The 7,542-nt window shown below is 36.1% G+C and overlaps 1 non-coding gene across 1 annotated transcript; it reads right to left on the bottom strand.

Annotated features, from left to right (window-relative positions):
- Positions 1-4,334: 4,334 nt before the first annotated feature.
- Positions 4,335-4,441, bottom strand: LOC131172296 (small nucleolar RNA R71). The gene has a single exon (XR_009142778.1). It is a non-coding gene; the product is annotated as a small nucleolar RNA R71 (small nucleolar RNA).
- Between the last annotated feature and the right edge of the window lie 3,101 nt (positions 4,442-7,542).

The raw sequence follows: 7,542 nt of genomic DNA, 5'->3' as shown, positions 1-7,542 counted from the left end.
AAGACTTTGAAAGAGTTGGCTGCTCCTGATCTAAACCAATAGCCTTTGTGTATCCAATACCCTGCTTTAAATGTTGCTTTTGAATTGAAATCTGGCCTAATCCATTTGTTACCTAAGTTTCATGGTCTTACAGGTGAGGATCCACATAAGCATTTAAAAGAATTTCATGTTGTGTGTTCCAGCATGAAACCTCATGGAGTTTCAGAGGATCAAATCAAGCTTCAGGCTTTTCCTGTCACACCCTACCCCTCTGTAAGGTATAACATGATCCCGTAGTATACCTAATGAATTACCAACTTCGTCTACTGATAACCCATTAAATACACTACAAGGGATTTTAAAACTTTTCTTACTTCTATTTACAGTGGTGAGCACTATTTACAGGTGTAAAAAAAATTTTTTTTGAACTTAAGTGAAAGAGATAACACATTTGAATTATTAGGAATTTCTGTAAAAATTTTGGCGGAGTACCCTCTGTATTTTAAATAAAACAGTTTTTCAGAAAACCTGTAAAAAACACTTCAAATATATTTCTCAATCTCAAACTCCAACATAATTCAACACAATATGTTTTTCAACTCAAATCCACAATAATTTTTCAAAGACTGAGATAAAAGAAATATAATACAAATTTTACAAGTCAAAATAATTCACAATTTATTTTATAACTTCAATGTACAATTTTAATTTACAACTGCTCAAAACCAAAAACAATATATACATACAGTGAACATACATTACAGTACAAAATGCAAAATGTGGTATACTCAATATACCCGATGATCTCTCGCTGAATGCACTAGCAGCCTAGTCTGCCACATCAATCTGTCTACTGCGAAAGAATGAAAGCTATCATTTGAGACAATGTCTCAGTGGTGCACAACATTAACCAAATACAACTTTAAATCACAATTCATAAATCATATAAATGATGGATACGTAAAACCATAGTTAAATTCAAGACAATGAATGTCATAAAGAATTTAACACAATATCACATTAAATCTCAGTAATCAAAACATAGTTAAATTCATAAGACAGTGAATGTCAATAAGGATTTAAACTCCATTTCACAATATCACAATAAATCTCAATAGTCAAAACATGGTTAAATTCAAAAGACAGTGAATGTCAATAAGAATTTAAACTCCATTTCACAAATTATCAAATCGCATAATAACACAATTTAGTTGAATAATTTAAGAATACAGTGTTGCCAATTCATTCACAACTTAAGCCATGACACAAAATTTCCGATCAATGTCGCGTTGTACACCACGACAAAGCAATCACAACCCCACTAATCGAAATCAATGAGGAAGGGAGCTAGCTATATAATGAGTACTCATCCGATCACCTCAACTGGTAAACCAGAGAGGGAGAAAAATAAATGATCACGACTCCATTAATGGAGAAGGAAAATAAACGATCACAACCCCATAAATGGAGAAGGAATGATGTGATACTCTCATGCTAAGTGTGAACACAAAATCAATTCCAAACATTTTATTCAAATGATTCGTGAGAATCCAATAAATTTCCAAAGTCATAATTTCATTCACAAAATGGCAACACAATTCATAATTAAGTTCAATTTTCACAAATCACACTAAATCAATTTTTCCACAGTTTCAAACCATTTACAATGCTTTTTAAGCAATAAGTATCCATCAATATCATTCAAACAATTTCTCACAATTTCAAACCGTTTACAGTGCTTTTCAAGCGATAAATATCCATTCAAACACATTTCCACAATTTAAAACAATAATGTACAAATAGTCATAATTCATTTCAATTGAAAAATTCAAAAGAAATAGTTGTTGTGCACAAACCTCTGATAACTGTCTCCTGGCCTTGACTCAGTGTTTCCTTCCCTTTCCCTGAGTCTTTGCTAACTGAGAAACACAATTTGAAGTGTTTCAGTACTCATTTAAACTGTCTCTAACGATAATGCTTGATAATTAATTCACTGAATTCTAATATTTGCTTAATCAACCTAATATGTCGACCCTCGATGCATTCTAGTTAAATTAGGTTTTAATGTTATTAATATGTCACATTCGATAGTATTTTAGGGTTGGTACATGTTACCAAGTTTATTTCCGTGTATACTGCATTTTCTTGCAATTTGCTGGATTCCGGGATACTAGTTTGACCTAGTCGGACGACCTAGTTCCCTCGGTTTTTGGGTTTCGGTCAAAACTACAAACTTGTAGATCTATGTCTTATTGCATGCAGGGCAAAATTTCAGGTCATTCCAAGTTATGTAGACCAAGTTATGGTCATTTTACTATTGCTGGTCAAAGTGCATCAAAATTGGTCACTTTAGGTCAATTTTGGTTCGGCCAGTTTTTGGACCCGAACTTGTGCAAGCTGTTTGACTTGCTTATGGTCATTTCTGGGCTTTTGTGTCTTCATAAGACTTGTAGATATGGGTCTTAAATATTCATGGTTAAAATTTCAGGCCAATTGGACCTGTTTTGAGTGAGTTATGGCCTAAACACTTACTGCTGCCCAAATGGTCAATTTTCAGGCCTTATTTGCACTTAATCCGGATTTGGTCATTTTTCAAACTACCTTGCAAGCAGAATTTTGGCAAGCTTCCTTCATGAAAGTTGGCACATTTTGTGTCTAGTTTCACCTCCAATTGGTCTCATACCAATTGGAGCCACACACTTAAAGTTCTAGGCCTAAAACACAAACTGCCTTATTGCATTTCTTTCATACACATCAAGGATCACTCCTAACACTTACCAAACTCAACATTCAAGCCAATTCTGGTTGTACCATAACCTAAACATAATTCACAACATATTATAGGTCATTTTGGCAGCTTACAATTACATTCAACATGCACCATAAAGTGCAGAATTTTTCAAATCAAATTTACAACAATTCAATCACCTAACCATAACACTTTTACATGTCCAACTTCACACCCTCACACACATACCCAAACTGCCATAACAACCAACACAATTCAACATTAATATTCCATAATCCAAACATGAAATAACATCCTTATGGTTCACCAAACCAGGCTGCCATTTCATGCATTACATTTCTATAATTTCCAAGCATTCAAATTTCAATACACATTCATATATCCTAAGTATACATCACCCAAATAATTTCCTACACATATACATTTAATCAATCCTGTAATCCACCATTTATAAGCAAAAATAAACTGTCTTTAAGGTGTTTCCATGGCTGCCAAAAGTACACATCTCCCTTAGAACATTAAACTCCAAAATTCCTTCCACAATTCAACTACCCATAACACCCACACAAACTTTAATGAAGCAAGGATGAAGGAAATGGACATATACCTCAAGTGGAGCTTGTCAAACCTCTTCAAATCTCTCCCTTTTTGCTCCCAAAATACTGCCCAAGGTGTGTTCTCAAACTTTAATGAAGGAGACTTGAAGAAATTGTGGCTTGATCTTGAGTGGATGAAGCTCCACACATGGATGGCAATGGAGGTTTTGGGAGGGATTCCAATTCGGCTGGAAGAGAGGAATGAAGAAGATGAAGTTGCTGAATGATGTAGCTGTCCACTTAGGTGTAGATAATTCCCACTAACTCTCCACTAAACTTTTATTTAATTAATATTATATGTTAAATGTGTTAATTACTCAATTTGAATCCCATTTTTTGCTATTTACATTAGGTACCCCTAATTTAATTCTTCATTATATTTTCCAAGTGTAATATTATTTATTTTTAATGGAAATTTAAGTCAAAAGACAACTCGGGGGGTCAAATGACTACAATGCCCCTGTTCGGGTTGCATTCCCGATTTTTCGGTAATACCGGGTTTTGTCCGTTTTTCGATTTCTCACTTTTCTTTGTACTAATTAATTAATTTTTATTTAATATTTCTTATGGTATTTATACTTCAATAGGGGTCTATTTAAGTCCTAAAAATATTTTCCAGTCTTCCCCGTGGTCCAGAGCTAGTCAACGGTCCACGCCGTGACTTCCCGGTGCGGTCACCCATCGCTAGGGTTATCGGCTCGCTTAACTTGATTGCATTTCTTTACTATTATTTTTTCTTTGTTTTTCTTGTATTTTCTTTTCTTGTATTTCATTATTTTATGTCTCCTCACTCATATTGAAGTGTAGTTCTAGGCATCCTAGCTGTCCGGACAACACTGGTCACCAGAACAGTAGAACGCACTACCGAACTTAGGGGTGTTACATTTCCCTTCTCACTGGAGGACACAGCTAAGGATTGGTTATATTACCTTCCATCTGGATCTGTCAACTCATGGAATGGGATGAAGCGGATATTTCTAGAGAAGTATTTTCCTGCTTCTCGTGCGGCCAACATAAGAAAAGAAATTTGTGGAATCCGGTAGTCCAATGGAGAGAGCTTATATGAGTATTGGGAACGATTTAAGAAGTTGTGCGCAAGCTGTCCCCATCATCAAATAAGTGAGCAGCTATTAATTCAATATTTCTATGAGGGACTTCTACCAATAGACCGCAGCATGATAGATGCTGCTAATGGAGAAGCTTTGGTAGACAAAACACCAGAAGAGGCAAGGAGGCTGATTGCTAACATGACAGCGAATTCTCAGCAGTTTGGAATAAGAATGGATCACACACCTATGAAGGTTAATGAGGTAAGTACATCTAACCTTGAGAAATAAAATTTCTGATTTAACTTCTTTAGTGAGGCAGTTGGCTGTAGGGAATATGCAGACTGTTAAGGTATGTGGAATTTGTTCAGGATTGGGTCATGCTACTGACTTATGTCCTGTGTTACAAGACGATGAGTTAATGCAACATGCTAATGCAGTAGGACATTATGGACAACCACAATGCAGGTATCAACCCTATTCGAATACTTATAATCTAGGATGGTGAGATCATCCCAATCTGAGTTATGGGAATCAACCGGTGCAAAACCGATACCAACAGCAAAGACCACAAATGAATCAACCACAACCACCTCCACCTCCACCTCCATCAAATCAAGGTATGTCACTGGATGAAATTGTTAAGGCTTTGGCTAACAATACCCAACAGTTTCAACAGGAGACCAGAAATAGCATTCAAAACATAGAGAGGCAGATTGGTCATTTAGCTTCATCTGTGAGTAAACTGGAAGCTCAAGGTTCTGGAAAGTTCCCATCATAAACAGTCATGAACCCCAGAGAAAATGCAAGTGCGATACTGTTGCGAAGTGGGAAAGAAGTTGATAACCAAACTCCACATGAGCCAAAGAAGAAGCAAGGAGAAAAAGAGTCTGAGGTTCCTGAAGTTGAGGTAAGTACTGAATCTAACTTGAATAAGGTTAATAATTCTGTTCTTCCTCCATTCCCATGCAGGCTGGCTAAAAATAAGAAAGAAGAGCAAGAGAAAGAAATTTTGGAGACTTTCAGAAAGGTAGATGTGAATATACCTTTACTTGATGCAATCAAATAAGTTTCCAAGTATGCTAAATTCCTTAAAGAACTATTCACTACAAAGCGCAAGTTGAGGAATAATGAGAAGATCAGTGTGGGGGAAAATGTGTCGGCATTAATTCAGCAAAAATTACCCCCTAAGTGTAAGGATCCAGGTTCGTTTTCTATTCCCTGCAGAATAGGTGATTCTAAATTTGAACATGCAATGGCAGATTTAGGAGCATCTATTATTGTTATGTCAAATTCAGTTTTTCAAACTTTAAATTTGGGTCCTTTGAAAGAAACCAGTATCATTATTCAGTTAGCTAATCGTTCTAATGCTTACCCATTGGGAGTAGTTGAGGATGTGTTGGTGCAAGTTGGAGAATTGATTTTTCCTGCAGATTTTTACATTTTGGATATGGAGGATAGTGTTCCCACATCAAAGTCAACTTTGATTCTGTTCGAAAGACCTTTTCTAAAGACTGCCAAGATAAAAATTGATCTGGATGATGGCACCTTAACTATGGAGTTCGATGGAGAGACTATCAAATTTAATATCTTTGATGCCATGAAGTATCCTGTTGATGATCATTCTGTCTTTTCTATTGATGTTGTTGATACCATTGTGCAGGACATTTTTGAACTAAGCATGGAGGATGAGTTAGAAGTGGTGATTAGTCAAGGAATTCAAGAAATCAGTGCCAATCCACCATTAAGTGTAGAGGTTCAAGAGGCAGTAATGGCATTGCAGTCATTACCTCTTGCTCCAAAAAGGTATGAAGTATCAAAGATTGACTTACCTATATCTCACACAAAATTATTACCTTCTGTGGTGCAGGCACCAGCTCTTGAACTCAAGCCTTTACCTGAGCATTTGAAGTATGTTTACTTGGGAGACAATGAGACACTTCCAGTTATCATCTCAAGTAATTTAACAAAGATTCAAGAAGACAGATTGATTAGGGTTCTGAGAGCACACAAAGAAGCAATTGGATGGACAATAGCTGACATCAAAGGTATAAGTCCATCAATGTGCATGCACAGAATTTTATTAGAGAATGAGGCTAAACCGAGTAGAGAAAGTCAAAGGAGATTGAACCCACAGATGATGGAAGTTGTGAAGAAGGAGATTTTAAAGCTACTAGATGCAGGAGTTATTTACCCAATTTCAAACAGCAAATGGGTAAGTCCAGTCCAAGTAGTACCAAAAAAATCAGGAGTCACTGTGATAGCAAATCAAGATAATGAACTTGTTCCAACAAGGATTCAAAGTGGATGGTGAAAGTGCATAGACTACCGCAAGCTAAATTCAACAACAAGGAAGGACCACTTCCCACTACCATTCATTGATCAGATGCTTAAGCGATTAGCAGTGGGAGCAATTTTGGGGCAGCGTGTTGGGAAGCTCTTTCATGTGATTTATTATGCATCCAGAACACTAAATTGAACTCAGCACAATTATTCTACAACCGAAAAAGAGTTTTTGGCTATAGTTTTTGCTTTAGATAAATTTCGGTCATATTTGCTTACTTCTAAAATAATTATCTTCTCTGATCATGCAGCGTTGAAGTATCTCTTGGCAAAGAAGGAAGCAAAACCAAGGTTGATTAGATGGATCCTTCTGCTGCAAGAATTTGATCTTCAAATCAAGGATAAGAAAGGAGCTGAGAACCTAGTAGCAGATCATTTGAACAGGTTAGTGACACAAGAAGATCCACTTCCTTTGCAGGAACTTTTTCCTGATGAGTAGTTATTTGAATTGAAAGGTATGATCCCTTGGTATGCTGATTTGGTGAATTATTTGGTTACTAAGATTGTGCCTTTTAATTTGAGTAGAGCTAAGAAAGAGAAATTGAAAAGTGAGGCTAAGTATTATGTGTGGGATGACCCGTATTTGTGGAAATTCTATTCAGATCAAATTATTAGGAGATGTGTTCCTGATAATGAGATTCAATCTATTCTTGCTTTTTGTCATGCCTATGCATGTGGAGGTCATTTTAGACCCAAGAGAACATGTAGAAAAATATTAGATTGTGGTTTTTACTGGCCCACTATATTTCGTGATTCATATTTGATTTGCAAAAATTGTGAACAATGTCAAAGAACAGGAAGTTTAACCCGTAGGAATGAGATGATTCAG

The sequence above is a fragment of the Hevea brasiliensis genome, chromosome 13, assembly GCF_030052815.1.
Source record: "Hevea brasiliensis isolate MT/VB/25A 57/8 chromosome 13, ASM3005281v1, whole genome shotgun sequence".
NCBI classification, from domain to species: Eukaryota; Viridiplantae; Streptophyta; class Magnoliopsida; order Malpighiales; family Euphorbiaceae; genus Hevea; species Hevea brasiliensis.
The sequence above is the reverse complement of the archived record's forward strand: the minus strand, read 5'-3'. Positions and strand labels throughout refer to the sequence as shown.